The 22,602-nt window shown below is 38.3% G+C and overlaps 1 protein-coding gene across 2 annotated transcripts in view; it reads left to right on the top strand.

Annotated features, from left to right (window-relative positions):
• CDK14 (cyclin dependent kinase 14) overlaps window positions 1-22,602 on the top strand; it is a 336,272-nt gene that overhangs the window by 276,121 nt on the left and 37,549 nt on the right. The window lies entirely within an intron of this gene.

The following is a 22,602-nucleotide window of genomic DNA, read 5'->3' as shown; positions in this document are numbered from 1 at the left end:
AAAATTCTTTCTCAGGTATGTTTTTCTTATGACTCTTTGCCCCTTTCATTTTGTCAGGAACTTTTCTTTCCTTAGAAAGATCAGTCCTTAGGATTAATTTATTTTTAAAGATAAAGCTGTGTTCCTATTCTTACAAGAAAATAAGATAGCATTTGCAGGTTAATTTTTTTTCTCCAAGACTGTGGCTTAGAAGAGCAATCACAAGGCTGAAAGCCATGGGAAACTTTCCACTTTTTTCACATTTCTTCCACCAGCTGTCCTTAATCTTTTTCATTTATTCAGACATGTGCAAAGATAATTCACTTAAGATTGAGGAACCATTTGTAAAGCAGGTGAAGTATTATTTGAGGAGTAGGCTAAGCCAGGCAGCCCTTGTGTGATCCTCTCTGATTGTATGTACATTGATTAAGGCAGTGGGTGCATTGGTGTTCCCACTTGTGGGAGGGGGGAGGTTGGTTCTTGGGCAGCAATATTGATGTAGAAAACTGTAGAGACAGCAGGGCCAGAGTCAGAGTCAGGGACCAGACCCAGGTCAGCAGCAGTGAAGCTGAGAAGAGACCTTGGCACTGCCAGGGGTATTCATCCACATTCGTTCTTCAGGCTTGGCAACTCTGCCTGTCCAGTGTAAGGGGAAGCCTTTCCCAGGAAAGCAGGAAGAAATGGTCCTGCATCAAAGATTTTCTGCTTAAAATAAAACAAAACTGGAGAAATCCAAAGAGACAAAGCCCATTCATGCTGAGCTCTGATGGCTCAGAAACCTCTCAGCAGCTCAGGTGTATCTGGGCCAGTGGTTAAGAAGAGAGGGCTTCAGTGTGGGAAGAGCTGAAGTGGAGGAGGATGCCTTCAAGTGAATGTGTGTGTCCAGGAGGATTGGGTAATGACTGGGTGAGGGCAGGATGGTAATTGGCTGTGAAAAATAACTGCAAATGCATGTGTAAGTGAATGCCAGGCATGAAGGGTTTTGTGAGGAAGAGATTAAAGGGCTTACTGTGCAAGTGGGTGTTGGTTATTTATGGTGAGGAGAAAGGGAGGTTTGTAATTTACTTGTGCTTAAGGTGGTAACTTTTTTTTTTTTTTTGACAGTTTTGCAATCTTTGCCAGGGTCAGCAATTTTTAAAGTGATCCTCATGAACAGAAAAACTTAAGAACTTTTCAGAGGAAATTTGAAGGTGACAGAGTCCTGCTGGTTCAGATATTTGGGATGCTTTAGTCTAAATCACACCATTTGGATTCTTTCAGCAGCTCATACTTCACAACTGTACAGTTTGCAAAAAGGATGCTTTCTCCTTTTTTATTCTTTGCACCTACGTTGCTTATATTCTATTGCTGAAAGAGATTGCAAGCAATTGTAAAATTGTGGAAGCAATTTGGAAACAGCATAAAACTGTTAAAGTGTCATCAACCCTTTGACTTTGTAGACAGATGTAGTTTGATAAACCCTTGTTGCCTGAATATCTTTGCTAGCTTTCAGCTTACACAAGATTGCTAGAAATAAGAGACACTGTTTAGTGTCTAGTCATCTCATTTTGTTGCATATTTCAGCCAGAACAAATTCTCTGTTGCCCTACCCATCTCCTTGTTTCCTAATGCAAGATGTCAGGTCAGTAATATCTTGTTGTGGTAGTTGCTGCTGTTGTTGTTGGGAAGCACAGTGTTGTCCATCTGGTTGAAGCACCATGATGAGAATTACAAATCTCTGGATTCTGTGGATTCTGTACAACATGACATATGTGACATCGATGTCCTGTAACTGTCCTCTGAAACAGGCAGATTTGGGAGAGAATTGTGTCTACAAATCAGAATTATGTGTTTGCTCCTTATCTGTCCTTATTTTAGGGCTATCTTAAATACAGCTACAGATTTCATCAAAGTTTCATGAGGAGATATGAAAAAGCTCTTCATGGGAAACTATTGACATATGTAGACAAAGACAGACATTTATGTATATCAGTGTGTGTGATTCAGGAAATGTGGACATCTGGTTTCTCTTAATAGTCTTTTCTACTATTTAATTAATAAGAATTATTTTGATCTCATTCATGTCTGACCTGAAGAATTCATGAAATCTAGTTCTCTCTCAAGTCAACATATCTCCACTGTGTATACATATTTGACATGTCTTTGTGAACTTAGTAAATCTATTTAAAAGGACAGTGTGAAATTCTGTACTACACCGTGGTCTGCTACACACATGTCCATTTTCCTTTTATTTTCTTTGAACACAGAGCACAGTAAAATGTATTGTACAGTGTAGCAGTTTGATATCACTTTGATAGACGTGATGTGACCTTATATACACACTCCAGTGTACTCTAATCCGTGGTCTCCAGCTCCCACTCTGCAGGATTTTTGCGATGTTGATGGAACCCTGTGCTTTCACAGAGCAGCTGCAGTGACCCCTCGCCCTGCTCACTGCTGCTGACAGCTGCCTACCATGTGTAGAGGAAACCTCACAGACTAAAATCTCCCTCATAAAGCAAAGATCTTTAGATAAGCATGCAGGCCTGATCATGCTACTACTTTAAAAATAAATAGTTTAAACCCAGAACTTATGGTGTGGTGCTAAAAGAGTGGTAGCTAAATATTCAAGGCATTCTGCCTGGTAAAAATAATGGATATGTGACACAGTGTCTCCTTTTAAAAACAGAAAACTCCAGTATAAACAATGAAAGGTATCCTAAGTATAAATAATCTGCATAAGAAATGAGTTAATCTGTCTGTTAGGACAGGTTTGACTTGCTGAACAAGGTTCATCAAGTTCTTCTGGATTATGTTTAAGAAGTGTCATAACTACCTGAACTCAGAAAAACATCCATCCAATAATTCATGTATCAAATGAGGAAAGTTTATTTCATCTGAATTGTAACTTTTACCTGCATGGGGTATTTACTTCTATCAGGATTTTTATTTAGGAAAAAAATAAAACAGAATGAAAGCAAGAATTTAAAATAAAAGCGAAGAACAAAGATGTTTAATTTTTTTTTAAAATATTAACACTTGAAATAATTATTAGGTAAAAACAGGTTGGCATTATACTTCTTAAGGCATTTCTTCACACACAGTACAGGAATTATATCACTGCTAATGTTTTCCTGCTGAGCTGCCATCATCTTTTGTCTTGCTGTCGTAGTGTTCCATTGATGTGCCTTCCCATTTGGGTAGAGGTCATTATCCTCGTGCCCAGCTGCAGTGCCTCTGCTGTGCAGGTTAACTGCTTGAGGCCTTTCATCTAGACAAATGTTTCACCAGAGCTTTTGCTCCACGGTGACACAAACTGTTCCTCAGAGGTCAAATCCAGATGAATTAGCAGTGCTGTGATAGCCTGTTCCCTGGATATTCACACACTCTTTCAGAGACCTGGGGGAGTTAAGGTGCCAGCTTTGTCAAATGAATAAAAATAATTATTAAAATGTTCTTTCTTTCCGAGACTTTCTTCTCCCAAGTAAGTACTTGTATGTTGTCTTCATTTAGTGTTTGTGTCACTGTAGAACTGGCTTGTCAAAAGAATGCCATTTTACAATCAAGTTTGACAAATGTATGGTGATCATAAAAGCCAATTTTTACAAATAAACTTTGTGCATAATAAGTACAAATAACAATTGACACATTTTTTTATATGTTAGCTAATTCTATCAATATCTTCTTTTTAAATAGTAGCTTTGAGACTATTAGCCATTCCCTAGGCATTTCTGGTAGTTTCTTCCTGTGCATGAGTGATAATCAAGAGGTAAAATAACAAGTGAGAAAATGCCCTAAAGCTTGCTCAGCTAGGCTCAGATTTTACAACACCTAGTTTTTGCTATCAATTATAGGTTAAAAGGTCTAACAAGTACATTTTGCCATGCTCAGAATTTCAGTCTTCTGCATTCAGGTTTTGGCAGCCTTGTCCCAAACAGGAAAAGACGTGTACAAGAGTTAATCCTCTGGATCTCTTCGTAGGAATTCAGATGCATTCCTTGAATTGTGAAATAGCATTTGATACAACCTTGCTGAACAAAAGTGATGAGCACTGTAATTTGTCATATATATAAAAGGGTTTTTTTTCTTCTGCTGTTCATACAAAACTCAATTTAGGAACATAGCTGGAAAAATATTTAGCTTTAAGGATGTGATTAAGACCTACTGAAGGAAATGAAGTTTCTGGAGTACCAGTGTGGGAACTAGGAATCCATCTCCCAATCTGGACTAAATTTCCTTTAAAGTTTAAAACTTTTAAGTTTAGAATGACAGAAGCAGGACCAAGGTCACTTGCCTTCCCAGAGATCTGAAAGGTATCAGTGCATAGTAGGATTTCAGTATTTATTACTTTAGCTGCAAATATTTAATTTATGTTGAAAATACCAATACACAAATTTAACTCAGTAATTCCCATCTCTTCCTGTCTCCCACTGGGAAAACCACATTGGCTTCAAACAAGCTCTGTGTGGATACTGGTCTCTTTGCATGGAGCCCCTGAAAGGGTCAGGGCTACAGTGGTTTTAAAAAAAAGGTCAGTTTTATCCATGTGTGTGCATAAAAGCAGAAAAAAAAAAATATATATACATATAATGTGAAAATATATATATATATAATGTATATATATCAAGGTATATCTTGTTGCCTTAGAACTTAAAACAAAGTGCACCTCTGAGCTTTGGAGCCAGCAGTTACTGGCCATGGGTGATAGCTGCAGTTGTGTTGGGAATACATCTGCTGCACACAGAACCACAGGGAACACTGCTGTTTGAATGAGCAATATATTCAATTTTTGTTGGTTAGAGTGGTTAGGATTTGGGGCTGGGGTTTTTTTTAAGTAGTTCTTATTTAGTGGTACATACACAAAAAGTCATCTAAAGTCTTGTTTGTACGAAAGTATTGGGAGCCAGAGGAAAAGAAAACTATTCTTCAGTCTGAATTATGGTTTAGGCCTAGCAAAGACTTAGGTTTTGGGACAGGTTTCACTCTGGAGTAGAGGGAGACTTTCTGCTGAATAGGAACTGATTCAATTAGTGCTTAAATTGATGAGTGATGTCTCTTCCCTGTCTGCTGTCCCTACTGGGGATCAGGCACAGTCTGCCAGGAAGGATACAAGGCTCATCTGGAGTATTGAGGCAATGAGGGAGGATGCAGCAAGGGTATAGAGAACTGGCATTTTTATTTTTCAGTTAGGGCAATTAGTTGCATTAGCTTAATCATGTCCACATAGCTTGGTTCTCTGTGAAATTTTCTGCTTTGGTACTAAGAAATGATCAAAGACTGACACTAGAATTTGATTTTTGTTTGTTGTATGAGTTCATTTAGAGTATGCCAGCGGCTGCTGCAGCCAGTGAACCTAAATAAATGCCTGTTGGATATCTATTTAGCAGCAGGCTCCAGTTTTTTCAACACCGTCTCCATGCAACCTTTTAATCTAGTTCTTGTCTTTGACTTTTCATATTTTATATATTTAACCCCTTGATGCAGATATTTTGCATTAAGTGCTTTAGAAATCCTGATTTACTGCCTCAAGGGATTAACCAGAATTCCAGTATTCTTGCTCTATCTACATTCATTTACACAGACCATTTATTTCTAATAAATACATTGGCCAGATCATATTTCTCTGCCAACTCTAAGCCCTGAAAATAAATTTATGCAGTGACATAATGAAAATAATAAAAACTGTCTTGCATATTGCTCTTATTCTTGCTTTAAATATCACCTTCCAAAGGCACAGTGGGTTTATATTCTCCAAGTAAACACCACGTTTGAGGTTCACGCTGCAAAGCTCTAATTTTTAGTTGACTTCTAAGGGAATTTAATCAAACTACAGGATATATGATTCAAAGCAAAAAATGTAATTAAGAAAAATCTTTTTCTGTAGGCAAAGAGCAGCTTGTTTTCATTAATTTTATGAAGAATGTTGTTTTTCTTGGCTGAAAACTTGAACTCATGGGACAAAGGAAGATTTATGGGGTGATCCGCAAAATCACACAGGTTTTGTGTTGCAGTGCTGTTTTTGCAGTGACCACTAGAGTCCCTATAGTTGAAAGTTTATCAGTATTTCTTTTTATAAATCTCTATTTTCAGAAAGGGCTTTTATTCAGAGATTAGCTTTGAGCTAAATATATGCACACAAAGGCTCAGTGTAGATGTACTGTGGCAAGCATGTATATTTTAATGTAAACAATTTATAGCATTTTAAGAGGTCTTATATGACAAGGAAAAATGAAACTGAAGTAACAACAGCTATTTAGATCTTCCATTCATATGCTGCTTGTGCTTTTTTGTCATTATGCTTTATTTAAACAAATGGCAAACTCTCCAGCAGCTGCTGAAAGCTACTGGTGTAGAAGATCAGAGACATGGTGTCTCTTGCCCTGCTGCTTCAAGGTGTCAGTGCCCCTTGTGAGCTGCTTGGGCTGAAGATCTGTGTCATATCAAGTTTTCATCTTTGTGGTCATTAGAGTGGAGGTGCAGAACCAGAGACACAGCCAGGTTATTGGGTGGCACTTTGACTTATTTCTCCCTTCTGAGTTTTGACCCCTTGGATTTGAAGTTCAAATTCAGCTTTAACTTTGACACACGTATTTTTAAACCAAATAATGAGTTTATTTAGTTAACTGTATCAAATGAAATACCTTTTGTATCTTTAAAAATGTCTCTTTACGAAGATCAGTAGTTCACTAACAGTAATGAAACAACAATCTTAACAGAATGCTCTTTCATTCCCCATAATGTCAGCAAGAGTGTCTACTTGTTTAATGTTGTAGTAAACAGAAAAGTTCATGGTTCAGTGCTTAAGCCTCTGAGCTGTCTCCCCAACTGTTCCTGGCTGCCAGTACCTTACTTACTCAAAGGGAAACTAATTTAATTAGTACAAAGAACAGGCCAGTACAGATGCCTGCATGAAATTCTTTCAGTTTTTAGAAGGCATATGCTAAGCTCCCTACATTAGATGGAAAAACAGAGATTGTAACATTTACACAATGCAATATCTGTTAACCTGTATTATCAAAGGTTGCTGTCTCAAATTGTTACTGTGGCCTTGCAACAACAAACCAGACAAAACATTTTAGTTGAAAGGCAAAGAAATTGGTAGTATTTTTTGAGAAAATTTGAGACAAAGTTATGTTTCATATTAGGAATCTCTTTACCCTTTATGTGACTAACTGGGTAGATGTACCATTAGTTCTCAGCAACACTGTCTTCTTATAAAGTCTGCTTCACAAAATTTATTAAAGTGGTAAATTCAAACAGGAAATACAAAAATTAAGGTTTCAAATTTAATTTCGTCCACCTGTGGTTTATGCACTCATCTATAGTTTTCATTTGTCAGGATCATATACTCTTATTTCTTTGGGCCCTCAAGTCAATTTTCTGTAGGATAATGGATTGTGGACACAGATGGATAGTTAATGTTTCCTTTCATCTTCACCATTCAGTGTTTCATCCTTTGCATTATGGCTATAGCCTCCATAATCTGCACCAGATATGGAATCATTAGTTTCCATGGTGGCTTTTCATGATGTGCATTCTGGCTTAGTTCTTTGCCAGCATCGTGAAGCCACTTTCACAGTACCCCCATGAGCTGACATGGTATCAAGGTGTCCATTTTATGCTCTAGGAGCTGAAGCACAGGTATTAAAATGGCAATTGTTAAAAATGAATCAATTATTCTTGCCTGATTTTTCAGAGCTCCTTGCATCCTTTAGTGCTCAATATGTTCAGATTGGATTTCATTCTGCATTGACCTCAGCTGGAGCAGTGAATACTCAGCATATCTGCAGCCCCAGCCAGGATCCATCTTGGATTACAAAGAAAATGAGAGCTGCTAAGTGAATTTCTGTTTAAAAAAAAAAAAAAAGAAAAAAAAAATAGATTAACATACTCTACTATCATAGGAGCTCTGATAATAGTTTTCTAGCATCATGTAGGAACTATGGCAAAAGCAGGACTCAAATGCAACTTTCCAAGCATTCAGCTACTGAAACTTTGTTGTCTGCCCATTCAACTTGAGACTTTCCACTTCCACAATAAAGGAATCAAGGGTCTTATTTTCAATAAAACTCTTTCTCTTAGAAAAGCAGCATATAGTTTGAACAGCAAATGTGGCAAAGGTTTCTTTGGGGACAAAAAAATGATCATGTGTTAAAAAATGCTGCAGGTCTCTAAGAGATTAGATATATTGCACAAGCATTTTAACTCCTTTCAAGAGTTGTAAGTTCCCAAATTTTCAGAAACTGATAAAGTGGAAGAGGTTTTGGTGTACTGATAACCTCTTACTGATACCTTCTTTCACCTTCATCAAGATGTGTCGCCAGTGGGATTCCTGCCTTTCAGCCCTCAGTGTGAGGTCAGTAGGTAGCAGTAGGAGGTGATTATCCTCTGTGTCAGGCTGACACAAGAGAAAACACAGTGCATTGTGCAAACAAGCTTACCTGCTGTTTGTTGGGCAGGAGATAATGTTGTGTGACCCAGGAACAATAGGTGCTCCTGCTGCTGCTGAGCAGACAGGCAGCCTCCTGGCTGTTTGCTCTGCCCGTGCCTCCCTCTGCCCTTTCTCCTGACAGTCACATCCCTATTCCCTAACCTGTCCCTCTGTCACAAAGGAGTCAGCCATGGGATTTCACTCAATAACTCCTGTCCTGATTACTGTGTTTGACTTGAAAGCTATTTTTAATATTGCTCTAGTGCTTAGCAACCCCGTATCACCCCATGCCACTGCCCAAAAAAGCCCACCAAAAATGGTACTTGCAAGGATGGACAGAAGAGTCTATCCCTACCTTTATCAGAGTTAAATGTTATGGAAGTTGGTTCTTTCTCTTTGAACATGTCATTCTTCTGACTGTTTTGTTTGCCTGCCTGTCCTGGTCAAAGATTAAATGACTGACATGGCAAATCCTGGCTTTCTCATTTAACCACTATTAATCACTTGACATTGCATTTAGAGCTAGTTTGCACAAGATATGTGAAAAGCAAAGAGCCTCACTCGCCTGCTGGCTTAACAGCCAGCAACATTTCCCCCTCCCATCTGCTGTGTTCATTATTACTTAAAAGAAATCAGGAGACAGAATTGGATTAGCAGAGTGGGTGGCACCAGTGGAAAACAAGCTCTGTGTTGGCAGTCACTCTGCCAAGTTCATGTGAAATTGCCCATTTTAGTTGGCAGCTTCAGCTTAGCTTGTTGTGATGACATATGGGCCTAGAGGGTAAGAATCTATTTCCATATTACAGCAGCTTCTGCTGTAAAACCTCATCGTTTGTAGCTGTGTGACTGCCTGGCTTTGGCTGCAGACTCCCCTCCTGGTCTGCTCTGCCACATGGGCTCCTTGGCCATAGTCTCAGCATTTCCCAGGTCCCCTTAGCAGCTCTTCCTAGCTGTTGGTACCCGGGTTGTCCCCAGATACTCCACTGGTCCCAAGCCATAAGTATGATGAATGTCAAGAAGCAAAACAGGGAAGCTCATAACCCTCTCATCTGTGGTGACCCCAGAATCAAAGGAGAGAAATCAAGCCCTTGCTTTGACTTTTAAGGGTCAGTAGTTTCTCAAAACAGCAGGGATATGTATTTTATGTTTGAAAAATAAATAACATAGTGTGTAGTTTACACATTGACTCAAAACTCACTCACCTCATAAATAGTCATTTACAAATGAAAAATTGACTTCTTAAAATTAATAAAAGTTTCAAGTATTAGTGATCTAGAATTTCTCAGGCTATGATTTCAGCATCCAGTGTTGTCTATTGTAATTCTGCATAAAGGAAGTTCTGGTGCCTTGCATTGAAATCCATGTGACAGGGATACCACCAACCAAGTCAATTCTGTAAAATAAGCTCAAAGATATTTCAGGAACCAGACTGCCCCTAAGTCCCTCAGCTGTGATTAGTGAGTTAACAATAACATTTCTTATTTCAGAAATCTTTTTCATCCTCTACTTACTATAGAAGGAAAATAATTAAAATAACTCTATGCAAAGCCCTTTCAAAGTACAAAGAATGTATCTCTCTGAGTTTACAGTACCGTTATTGTCAGTTATTACTTGACAGGATAAAAATGTTTGAGGAGGGAAAGTTACAGACTGTTGACATGCCTTTAAACCATTCATTATAATTTCCAGAATTTCCAATGCCTTTTTTGATTTTTATTGGTTTTTTTTTTTCTCCTTTGGACACTCTACTGCTACATATTGCTTTAGATAGCTTTGCTATGGGGATAATGAAGAAATCTTGCAGAGAAATCTTGCTATTGGGAGTATATGATCCTCTTCTGTGCAACGTGAGAAACAGAAAACCTTATTCCTGTTAATCCTTGTTACCACAGCCTGTGCATGGTAACAGCCCTGGTCTAAAACAGTTTGACAAAAGTGGAAAAAACATGATGCATGAAGCCATTGCAAACCCCCAAGCACTTACAATGAGGAGATGAGTGGCACCTTGGAAGACAGAAGTTGGTGCACAGGTCTGCCTCCCCCACTTGTATGTGTCTCTGCTCATGCTGCAGTGGGGGCTTCTTATGCATCATATGATTGTCGTTGCCATCTTCCTGCTGTTTATTCAGCCAGGATGGGTTGAGAGAAGTGTCAGGAAAGGGGCAGATATGTCCCAGTCAATGATCAAAAAAAGTAGCACCCTTGAAAAGGCATGTATTTATCACCAGTGGCTGCACAATTTGAACAAAATGCATCAGTGAGGTGGTTAGATGGTATTGCTATTATTATATCAAACTAAAGGCCTGTGTTTTGGAAGGATTTATTTCTGTGATGAACTCAATTTTAGCAGTCCCTACTGGGGGTGAGAAATGTGATCAATGCTCAGCTCCAGTAGCTGTATCTTTGTTACTGCCTATGCAGAGACCTGAGCACATCACTTGGGCACAAAGAGGCAGCTTAGTTCTTTGTTCATTCTTTGTATGTGAGCTAGTTACTCATTTCTCCACACATAACTGATATCATTCTTCATACCTAAACTGTACTTTGTTTCTGGATGAACTTAAAAGGCTTTTTGGAAGGGTCTAATAATCAGAAGCCTGCACTTTAAGGTGAAAAGGGCTAATGAGATACAGAAAGCCACACTCTCTGTTTGTAGAGAGCACTTCAGTGTTCTCTGGTGCATCTGTTTCACCTTTTGATATTTAAACCCAGAGCAAGCCAGTTACAGAGATGCTGGGTATCATTCTGTATATTTATTATCTGTCCATCTGTTTTGCTCTTCCTTTCTTTTCTTTCCTGGAACAATTTTCAGCCTCATATCTTTGATATTTTTTGTAGATACAATTTACACTTTACATTACTCAACATGAATACAAGCTACTCAGGTGGATTGAGCTTCAGTTGCCACAAACAAATGAGAACTTTCTGTAGTGCTGTGCTCTTCAGTAATGCTAGAGAAGTTTCAGTTTGAAAAAAACATTGTAAATGAATTTATGTGCCCACCCAGATTTATTTTAATTAAAATCATCCATGAGTCTTGGCTGTTGCTTTGACTACTAAGTACTTACAAATAAGCATAATAGACATGTTTGTTTTTTCCACAGCTGTAAAAATATATATTCTGCTATGATTGGTTTTTTATCTGATTTATTTAAATAGAGTAGGTAAAGATGCAGTTTATAGGGAAGGTTAAAGGGTCAAAATCCTATTTAATTAACTTATACCCACTTGGGAAGCAGCCAAGGTAAGAGAATGCAGTGAAAGTAAGCTTCAAATAATATGAAATCTTTGAAAAGGACTAACCACCTTTGGTGAAAGGCTTTCCTGTTCTTAACCTTGTGTCATTTAAACTATTTTAATGAGCTATGCAAAACCTACTTTTATAATGGAGCTTCAAAAAAAAAGATTAAGTATTTCTTGCAGTTACAAGAAAACCAATGCTTATAGCACTTCTGAAAGAAAAGCCTTTAGTACTCCATCTTACCATGATCCCTGTCTTTGCATACCACAAAATGTATAGTATGTTGCACTTGATTTGACATCTTCTGTTCCTGCCACAAGCCTCTCTAGTATGTGAAACTGGTTTTTTTAAAATTTAATTTAATTTAAGTCTTAGGGAAAAACAAAAAGGAAGAGGGAAGCCTCTGTAATATCTGGAGGTGGTCTGGTTATCAAAGAATGTAGATCCTGCTTGGTTTCAAAAAGTTGTGTCTGTGAGAGGAACCTTATGCTGGAATAATGCATAATATCTGAACATCTTAGTCATACATGTGGAAAAGGTTCTTACCCCAAACAGAGTGGGAGCTCTGAGAAATAAAATCACTGAGCTGCTTTGTGATCTCCTTATGTGCTAGATAGATTATCCTCATTGCTGTAGTGATGCTCTGTGGAGGTGCTAATTCTGGAACATTTTTTCCATTTAATGCCACAGAGACTGCACTGGGGAAATATTTCCGTTTCAGTGCTCCATATGGTTTTGTATGTAAAAATGGAACTGGCAGGGAAGAAAGCAGCTGGCCTGAAGCTGCCAGTAACTATTTCTAATGTCACAGATTTTCAGCAAAATCCCAAGTGGGAGCTGAATAGGTGAAAGGACTGCATAGCAGTATTCAGCAAGTCTCAGCACACCCTCTAGGGAGTGAGCATGAAGACAAGCAGCATCTCATAAAGACACCATTGCATTTCCTAAACTGGGATTCTTTTTTTCTCCTCTGTTCCATTCTGGTCTAAAGAACTCTCAGGCTGGGAAACAACTAAGCCTTGAAAATGTCAACTGCAAAGACTTCCTGATATCTCTGTCAAAAATACCATTGTGTGGCATTCATGGTGTGGGTGGACACATAGATTAAGAGTTTAGGACATAATCATATTTGAAAATGTATTGCAAAATTTGAATACATCTATTACTTAAACTTGCTATATATAATATACTGTAATCATGGGAAAGGTCCTTCTGCTTCAGCATGTGAGGTCTGCTTTCTGTCTAATTTATATGTGCCTAAGGGTTGCAGGGCTGTCCTAAAAATGTATTTTAATTGACATTACCACTTTGCCATGATGCTCAGTCTCTCTAAAGTCACAGCAGCAAACAGAATGCATAACCAGATGGTGTTTACCTAGAAGGATCTTAACTGTCCAGAATGCAGCTGCAATAATATCTGTTCTGTCAAGCTAAAACAAAGGCATTCATAACTCCACCTTCCAGATTAAAAATTCCTTGCTGGTTTAAAAAGTACTTTCTAGGAAGAACAATAATGGAAATAAAAATGCAGGTGAGAAATGTTTTTTTTTTTTTCTTTTCTTTACCCATTCCTCTTTTTTTCTTCCTTCTGCACCTGAACACTCACCCTGTTTCCTCAAAGCAAAAAAAATATATATAACTTAACTCCAAGCTGCCTGTAGGTACTTGCAGGCTACTAGAATGATTGTGGTAGTGATAAACATTCACACATTGTTTTCTTAATGCTTAGCATTTATCTGTGGGGTCTGAGGTACTTTATAGTGTTATGATCCCTTGCAGAGGCATTTTTAAATTCCAAGGAATCTTTGTTAGAGCAAAATGGTCCACACCCATCCCTAGATGATCCCACAGCTACTCTGCACTGACTAAACCAGCAGAATTAAATTTGTTCCAAGATTACTTAGCTTTCAAGAAGTAACTTGACTAATATTAAACAATCACATGTATACAAAATGCTCTATTCTTAAGTACCTGCAGACACTTTAATTTTTGCATGAGGCAGGGCTTAATTTTTGGGAGGAGGTAAATGCTAATGGAGTCATCTGGTGAGTATTTAGTCTTTCACATGTCATTTTGTCCAGCAGACCTCACTTTGGGGATAAAAGCCATGGCAGGGAAAAGCAGGAATAAATTTTTGATTAAGTTCTCTGAAGATATCTACTTCTTGTTATGTTAGATGGGGAGGAGTGGATGGAGATGGTCAAGCACATCATCTCATTTGGGTTTTGAGTTGGTCAGCTGTTGTGTTGCAGACAATATAAATAAATTAATAAATGTGCTTTAGTTTGAGTTGATAAATAGCACTGCTAATAACAGTGACCATCATTCCTGACACTGGCAACCAATAAGTTTCATGTGTGGTATTTGGAGGGCACAGTTGATCTGCTTTCCCTGAACTCTAGGGTTGTATTTTCACTCAGAACTAGATAGTGACCTGTAAAGAATCAGATGCTTTTCTATCCCATCTGAATTCTCTGAATTCTGGTTAAATATGACTTGAAGCTTCACAAACTGTTAAACATCTCCTTGGTATGTTGGCAGGCTAACATATTTTTGCTGCTAAAAAAAAAAAATTAAAACCAACCAAAAAAATTCAAAGAACTTCCAGTCAGAGGCATGGGCTCTCAGCCATCTCTCATTTGCTGCTCCCTTGAAACATGTACCGGAGATTATCCTTATTAGGCTATCTTATGGGTATTCCCAGATCTTTTGAGTATGCTTTTCTTCCTTTTTAATTAGTAGGTCATTATGTGACAACTTCTGTCTGCTCCCCTAAGTGGCTGGCTAAGGCAGATTTCACAGTGTTTCTGGATACCTGAAAATAATTAGCCATTTGTGAGCTGGGAGGTGGTTTCAGGTTTTAGAATGAAGCTTTGTTCTTAGTAATGCACTGGGGAATGCTGCTGCTAAAAAATAAGGATGTTACTCCATCATTTTGTCTTTACAAACAAGAACAGTGTGATGAGTTTCTGTCTAGCTCTATCCAGGCAGTTTCTTCTTGCTCTCTCACCAGTTTTCAATCCCATTAGCTATGATGAAGCTAGTTGGAAGTTTGGTGTTAGCTGGATCACTTCACTATGATTTTCTACATAAAAATGTCACTTCTGATACCTTTAGTGATACAGTGGACAGAGAGTTCCACAGAAAATTTTACAATACAAGTGATGGGTCCCCAAGTGGCAGGGCAGGAACAAGAAATTAAGTTTGCAGCAGTGGGAATTTCTTAAGCTGGCTCTGCCACAAAGGTGAGACAGAAGAGTACCTCAGCTAAGCTCACTCACATCCTGCTGCTTGTAGTTGAATCTCCCATCCCTTCACTGTTTAGCTCTGCAAGAGAGTTCAGCAAGATCTATTAGCAGATCTCTTAGCAGCCATTCTGGAGCTCCTTTTCTCCAGAGGTGGGTTTAAACCAGTAACAAACCTGTTAACCAGGGCATTAATGACTTTATATCATTTTCCAACAGGTATTTCCTTTCTGAGTCCTGTTACATGCAACTGTAACAAAGGCGCTTTTCTTTCTTTCTTTCTTTTTCTTTCAGTTATTTTAATTAAGATACCTACACATTTTGTTCAGGTATAGCATTTACTTATCTGTTTCAGAGATGAGAGCTGGTGCTACCACTGAGTTAAGGATCTTATAGTGTCAAACACTGGCAAAAACAGTAGATTTAGGTTGTCTCATTATAGATCCAGGGAGACAGCATTTCTCCAATTCATGTTCAGTCAATTCCTTTTTGGCAGGCTTTTTTGCAAGTTATCAGGGTGAGAAGCATAGCAATTTAGACATACCATGTTAATCAGATAGAAAAAAGGTTAGAAGAAGTTGTAGGGATTTGGCTGTTTGTCAGGTTTGAGATATATATTCTTGCAAATAACTAGAACTAATATTTTCCTATTTTTGATGTGTACCAAAACCCTCAATTTGTGTTTTTGTTTTTAATAAGGTTTCCATGGCTTTGCTTGCAAACTATATTAAGCTCAATAACACTGCTGTTTTTGCAGTATCTCCATCTGAAGTGCTAGTTTTCCCAGAGCTCACTCACAGAGGGCTGTGCTTTATTCTTATAAACTAGAAGACGTGTAGTAGATTCAGTCCTGGCCATTTTTCATGTGAAGCCTTATTCAAATGGTAATTGTGAAGGGCTTTGTGGACTTTGTTCTCAACTCAAAGAAAAACTTCAGCTGTGGGGCAGCTAGGGTAGGAAAGAATTTTCACTGAAAGACTTGTAGAAAACTAATTTGGAAGTTACCACAGCCACTCAAAAGTTAAAAGTATACCTACAAATCAATTGTGAAACCAATCACATTATCAAATAACACTGGGAATTAATACTGTGAATAAAATATATTACAGTGAAGATTGAGCTTGTATTCCTTTTTTTCTCCTGACAAGACACACCATGAAGGAATTCATTACAATATTTTGTAGAGACCTGTGTGCAAAGTATGCAAGGTTGGTTTGCAATTATTGATGTGCATATATGCTACTTAGCAGCTGGTGTGTAATTTAAGGGAAAGTCTTGACTCTCCAGAATGAACCTCCCACACTGGGCTTTTGGGTGCACATTCACAGAGTCAGGTGATGCAGGACTTTCATTTTGAACTCATGCTGTGCTTTAAGGTACAATTTGGAAAACTCAGAATCCAAGTAAAGATTTCAAATACTACCAAATTTTGCAACTGTTCTAATACTGCTTTTTTTGATAAATTTAACTATATTTACATAATTTGAACTATTAGTGACTCCAGCTAAAACTGGGCACTAATTTTGGGAGACACTCTAAACCCAGAGGCTGCAACATAAACCAGGGCCCTTGTTACAAAACAGGTTGCAGTGGGATGAAATGACTTTCCTACAGTCACATTGAGCAGCAAAGCCAAAATCTTGGTTTCTGTTTTTCTGTTTTCCAGCCCCATATCCACAGGGTCATAGACATCTCACCTTTCAAAGGTTATGCCACCTATTTAAAGTGTGCTCATAAAATAATTTCGTTTATAATTGTATTAATATTCTGGTTTTTTATTTTCTTACTAGTTTACAGTTCTTGGCTAGCACTCACTTCTTTTAGGGTCATCCCTTCATGCCCACCCTGAAACTGTAGTCAGCTCCCACACACAAATCTATTTAGAGTTGCAGGGCTCTGCTTAGAGGCAAAGTCAATCTTGAACAATTCTTTGTGGAGAGAGGAATACATAGCACAGCAATATGTCCATAAGGATCTCTATTATGATTTATATGCTAGAACTGTGGAAAAGAATATACAGCAATTTTCATCACTTTAGATAGAGTCTGGAAATCCTTTGTGTATAAGAATACAATGCAGTAACAAGACACAAGAGAAGAAAACAGAAGAAATTAACCAATTAATCCTGTGCTACTGATTTGTCAAATATGGTTTACTACTAAGTACTTATAGCACTTATATTTATAATGTGGAAGTATCCTGTACCATGCTGCATCTGTGAAAGGGTAGTAGCCAACAATTGCCAAGATAATCTAGAGGTATAATTTAAACATTAAAAGATATTAAATAGCTAAAGAAATATAAAGTAAATTGGTAAAGATGTGGCCTATGTGAAGGGAGAAAGGTGAGGCTAGTCTCTCTGTATTGAGTTATGCCCCACCCTAGAAACAGGACACACATTTGTAGTGTGTTTTGCAAAGGAGATTACACCTGAATACTTTGGCCACACACATATTTTGTTGCAGCTTCTTTACTTCTTTAGTTACAGGGGTGCAGGATCCTGAGTTGACACTATAAACTGACCTTGTCAACATGGGCTTTGACAGAAACTGAAATTAGACTGCAATTATTCAGCCTTATTCAGCTCCTGAAAGTTGCTTTGTAGACACATGACAGGGAAGAAGATACTTGGCTTCAGTGCTATTTTAGAAGTGATGCAAATCCACTATGTTCCTCTGTGCAACAAGGCTTGAGTTCAGCAATCACTAACCAACCTATAGTTGAAATTATTTTCTTCAGACCCTTCACAGTTTGTCGAAAAATCCTATTTTTTCTAGTGTGTCTCTTCTTTTTTTTTTTTTTTTTTTTTTTCTTTCTGAATAAATTTTTAATGGCAGTCTTGCCTCTCCTGTGTATTTTGGAGCATGGATAACTAGATAAAACTAAAGCCCAGCAGAAAGCAATTTAAGTAGCCTTATATTTAGCCTTAGTGAATAGTACTCCTCAGGAAACCACAAACAAGGTGTAGTCCATCGAAGAAAAGCTTCCAACAAAGCTAGGCTGTATACTGAAATAATCTTTGAACAAGCACCTCTGAAGATACACAGAGCAACTTTATAGGCATCAATCTACTGAGCCTTGTCCATGGGGTAATTCTGAGCCTGAGCTAACAACATTGCAGATCATTTATTTTTCATATACAAGAAAAAATGCATTTCTTTTAAATTTCACAGAAGTAAAACTTCCCTCTGAAAGAAGGCACACTTTACAGTGTGACAATTGCATATTTTAAAGCATATATTTATAGAAATGTCTTTATATACCCATCCTTTCTACACACATTCAGAGTCATACATACACATTTTTTGTATGTTTGCATTTGTGCACATATATCATAGACACGGATATAAAATAAAACATGTATGCATGTATATGTGCATATATATTTGAAGGGGAAAAAGGATTTATGGTGGCTGGCCAGATTTAATTTCTCTGCTTGTATTTAGCACTTAAGGGCTTATATACTCAGTTTGCTCAAAAGAGTGAAGAAGTACTCCTTGCTTATGCCTCAAATCAGAAATGCATGAAGTGCAGCTGCAGAGATAATACATTCTCCCCAAAGGCTTTGGCTGAGCAAATTAGGTGTCAATGGGGTGCCTGCGCAGGCAGTACTCCCTCTAATTAGTCTCTTGAGCCTAGTTGGTGGCAGGTATAAGATGATCTAATCAATTGGTCTGTGTCTGATGGTACGTGTAAAAATCCTAGCAGGCAGAGCTGTCTCCCACAGGTCACTCACCTGCACAGCAGGAACGCTCATTTTCATTTTTCATCTCTTCCATCACATGATGCTGACAGTTGGTTTTAAGGAAATTGAATCCAAAAAATATCTAGTTCATAGGGCACGTAGGTCAAAATAAAGTTGCATTATGGGTATTGGTGATCCAATTAATTAATATTTATAGCAACAAGTTGCATGTAGATATTATCTGAGTGCTAATAGTATTGCTAATGTTTGGTTGGCTTTTTAAAATGATTTCTCTAACAAAGGTGGGAATAAAAGGTGTGGGGAAAATCACCTGTTAATACTGTACTTTTTTTCAGAGAGGATGAACAGTATCTGTGGTGTCTGCATGTGTGGTGGAGGGAGAAGCAGAAAGAGTATTGTTGTTGATGATCTTAAATACCTCCATGTTTCAGCTCATAAAGAATACAGGATCTCCAGCTGTCAGCTCACAGTTTTATTTTAAAACTGGAATACTCCTACAATACTGCTACATCAGCTGCCACATAAATAGACCTGCACTCTGAGTGTGCTTTGCATGCTAAAGACTCTGAGGGAGCAGAGCTCCACCCAATGTGATAATTTATACAGAAATTAAAAGTACCTAGAGAAGGATGCTGATGCTGCCAAAAGGAACATGTATTGAGCTGGTATTTTTACAGGACAGGATGTTCTTTTGCTAATTAAAATAAATAAAATATTTGGGATTTAATCACCCTCCTCTGCCTCATGTCTTGAGAGTATGATTAATGTTTAAATTACAAGCTTTGGTATGCCTGTCTACAACCACTGTTACACCAACAGCTACTGCATTCTGAAGTTGGCATCTGCTGGTTTTAAGGTGGATTAACACTCTATCCCATTCAGGGTATGGGACAAACAGATGTATGCAGTAGAAATTTTCTCTGGGTAACAAACACAGAAATAAGTCGCTTCATGTAGATCACTCAATATTTCAAGTACATCATTAACTTACTTGTAGAAAGCTATTAGGTTTAGTAGAGATGTCAGGAAAATCAGAAGTACCAGGATCTCTGCTGAAAGAAGTTCATTTTTAAGGCAGCCGGTTATGTTTCAGGGTTTGTTGTTGCTTGTTTGTTTGGGGTTTGTTGTTTTGGTTTGGTTTTTAAGGAGATATAAAAGAACCCTATTTTGCTTTTGGGAAATCACAAGTTGTAAATATTCTATTTAACAATTTACAATTTAATAAGCAAAGCTGTGACCAGAGGCCATAAACATAATGTGCCAAGTCACCAGGCAAAATTTTGATTTGTGTGATGAGGGAAATGTATAAATTCTAAGCAAGGATATTTCTAAAATATGTCATTAAAAATAGAAACATGGAATACTAAGCCATCTGGGAACTGAATGGCAACACTGTGTAGAGGGCCCTGCCTTGTGTGTTTGTTGTATGAACAACTGATGTTTCAGTTCAAGAGCCACATTGAAGAAGCAAAGCTTTTTTAATAAGAAGATTGGTTCACACCAGTCTAAAATTTTATGGGTTTTTTTAATTGTGGATTTTCTGTTGTGGATAAAGAGATGCTCTCCTCTTTTTCCAGTTTAGGAAAGTTGTGTATTTGATATCTCATCTTAAACAAAAATAAATGCAAAGAGAAAGTGCAGAGGGATTACAGCACTCCTCTGACAAGTGGCATATCTGTGTTCAGCAGCAGAGAAAGCTGGCACTCTACAACAGCTCTCTGAGGCAGGGGAAGACTTCACCTGTTGAAGACTTCCAGACTTGACCTGTTGACTCCACTTCTGAATTGACAATACACATTCAGAGAACTAGTGATTCAGATGCAAACATTATCTGTTCCAAAGAACCACACTTGCTGTGTCATGTAAGGATTTCATAGTCAGGAGAAGCCTTGGCAGGCAGAGCTGAGGTTCAGGCTCAGAACACCCTGCCCATTCTGGCACTGCTGTGAGCAGTGGGTCTGGATTCCCAAACCAGGCATTCTGCTCATTTCAACACTGCAGAGACTGAGCCCACCATGCTGTTCTCTGGTTCCAGTTGTACTGTCTCCTAGCTTTCCCCAGGCAGAACCATTAGTGAAATGTGGCATCAAATCATGTTATTTTCCACTGATCTAATTTAAATCTGGATCCTGTGCAGGAGGGTGGTGTTGCCCACCATACACACTCTCTAAGCTTCACAAGAAACCAGTTGCAGCCCTGGCATGGCAGGATCCAGCAAAGCTGGAGCTGGTAGAGTCATGATCTTAGAATTGTGATCTGCCTTGTACTGAGCCAGAGCAGGAAACCTGTAACTCCTGCTACCCTTTTTTAGTGTTCAGTGTTCTGCCTGCAGTCTGCATTGGTGCTCACAGTAGTTGCCTTTGTGCAAAGATTTTTTTTCCCCATGTGTTATGTGGTTGCAGCTCTCAGTTTATTAATTTCTAAAGAATCTCTTAATGTTTTAGGGCTTGATTCTGGAAGTGCTAAACTTCTAATGAAGGTATTCCCCAGTCCACAAGATCAGGCCCTGCCCTGGAGAATGTGTCATCAGCCTACAAAGCCAAACTTGAAACCAGGCAATGTAGTACTGTTTCTGGAAAATTGAAGCATAATCCTAGGAGAAGTGTGATAGTTACCTCATTTAGAAATTGTCCTGAGGTCCAGTGATAGAAAGGAAAAGTTCTGTGTAATTAAATTGCAGTTATTCTCAAATGAGCATTGACCCTCTGAACAATTTTATAATTACTGGAAAAGCATCCATCCAGAGACTTTTCTATCCTTATAATTTTGCTACCTGTCTCAGATGTCCCTGCTGCTTATGCCAGTCTCTGGAACTCCAGTAATTTGGGCTTAGCCTAAAATCAGGCCAGCTATTCTGGATCTGGGCAGATGTAGCTTCCAAATTGCAAGCCTGCTTTCCACAACAGGAGTGTAGGTGGCAGTGGGGCCAAATGCAACCTCAGAGTTCAAAGGAGCTTTGGAAGTTTAGTTGCTTCTTTCCAAGAAGGAGCTTCCAAGAGAACATCCCTGAAAAGTGCTCATGAAGTAAGGGAAATCTGGAATTTAGGGAATATTATCACTGGTGTTTCATCACTAAGCAGATGTGAATCTGTGCACGTTCCAAATACTGCTTTTCTTTTTAAGCTTTTGAAGGTAAACTAAATGCATCAGCTCAAATGTATTCCTTGAAACAAGATTTATTGGTATTTCAGCCAAGTTTCTAGACCTTGGGGAAAGTGTGGAGTAGACATTCCACACAAACTCCAGGTGCTTTTAGGAAACAACCTAAGAAGGACTCTAGAGGTGGTAGACCAAGCTCCAACAGGGCCCAAGATGCTTAAGAACAGGCTTTTATTAAATCCATTTCAGGTATCCTGGTGCTTAAAGAACAGAAGAGCTCTCAAGAACCATGACAGGATCCCTGGAAATTAGGGAAGTTAAGATACTGCATAGACACTGGGCTGTTTTATTGAAAGCCACAATTAAAATGCTATGCTTGAAACTGCAGTTCAAAACCAATGCCTTGTTTTTCTCCTGCTTTTGAAATGAGGGCTAGACTAGATTCACTGGCACCTGCATCCAGTTTGATTTAAATAGTTTTAGGACATGCTAATACAAACCAGTTCCACGCTCAATGAATATTTCAGCATTCTTCTTTTAAGGGATGAAATTCCTTCACATCTGTCTGTCTTCCTGCCAACCGCATTTTAAAAATTTATCAGGTCTGTAGCTTGGAGAACTTACCAAAAATATTTTCATAATTTCTCAGAAAGTCTCACTTTATTTCTTGGCATAGAATTCTACTTGGAGATTTATTAAGAGTTAAATGTCTTAATTATAAAATCCTTTCAGTGGCTTCTGTTCATCCAGTTCATTAGCCTTCATTCCGCCTTCAGGTGGCTCTTCTTGCAGTTATTGGATACTTTGTTTTCCTGTCCCACATTCTCAGCCTGCCTCCTGTTTTGTGTAAACCTCAAAAACATTAAGATACCGTCATGCAAGTCCAGTCATTGTTTTGAGCTTCTACATCAGTAGAGTGAAA

This window comes from Oenanthe melanoleuca, chromosome 2 (assembly GCF_029582105.1).
Source record: "Oenanthe melanoleuca isolate GR-GAL-2019-014 chromosome 2, OMel1.0, whole genome shotgun sequence".
NCBI classification, from domain to species: Eukaryota; Metazoa; Chordata; class Aves; order Passeriformes; family Muscicapidae; genus Oenanthe; species Oenanthe melanoleuca.
This window is presented reverse-complemented; position numbering and strand designations above follow the sequence as displayed.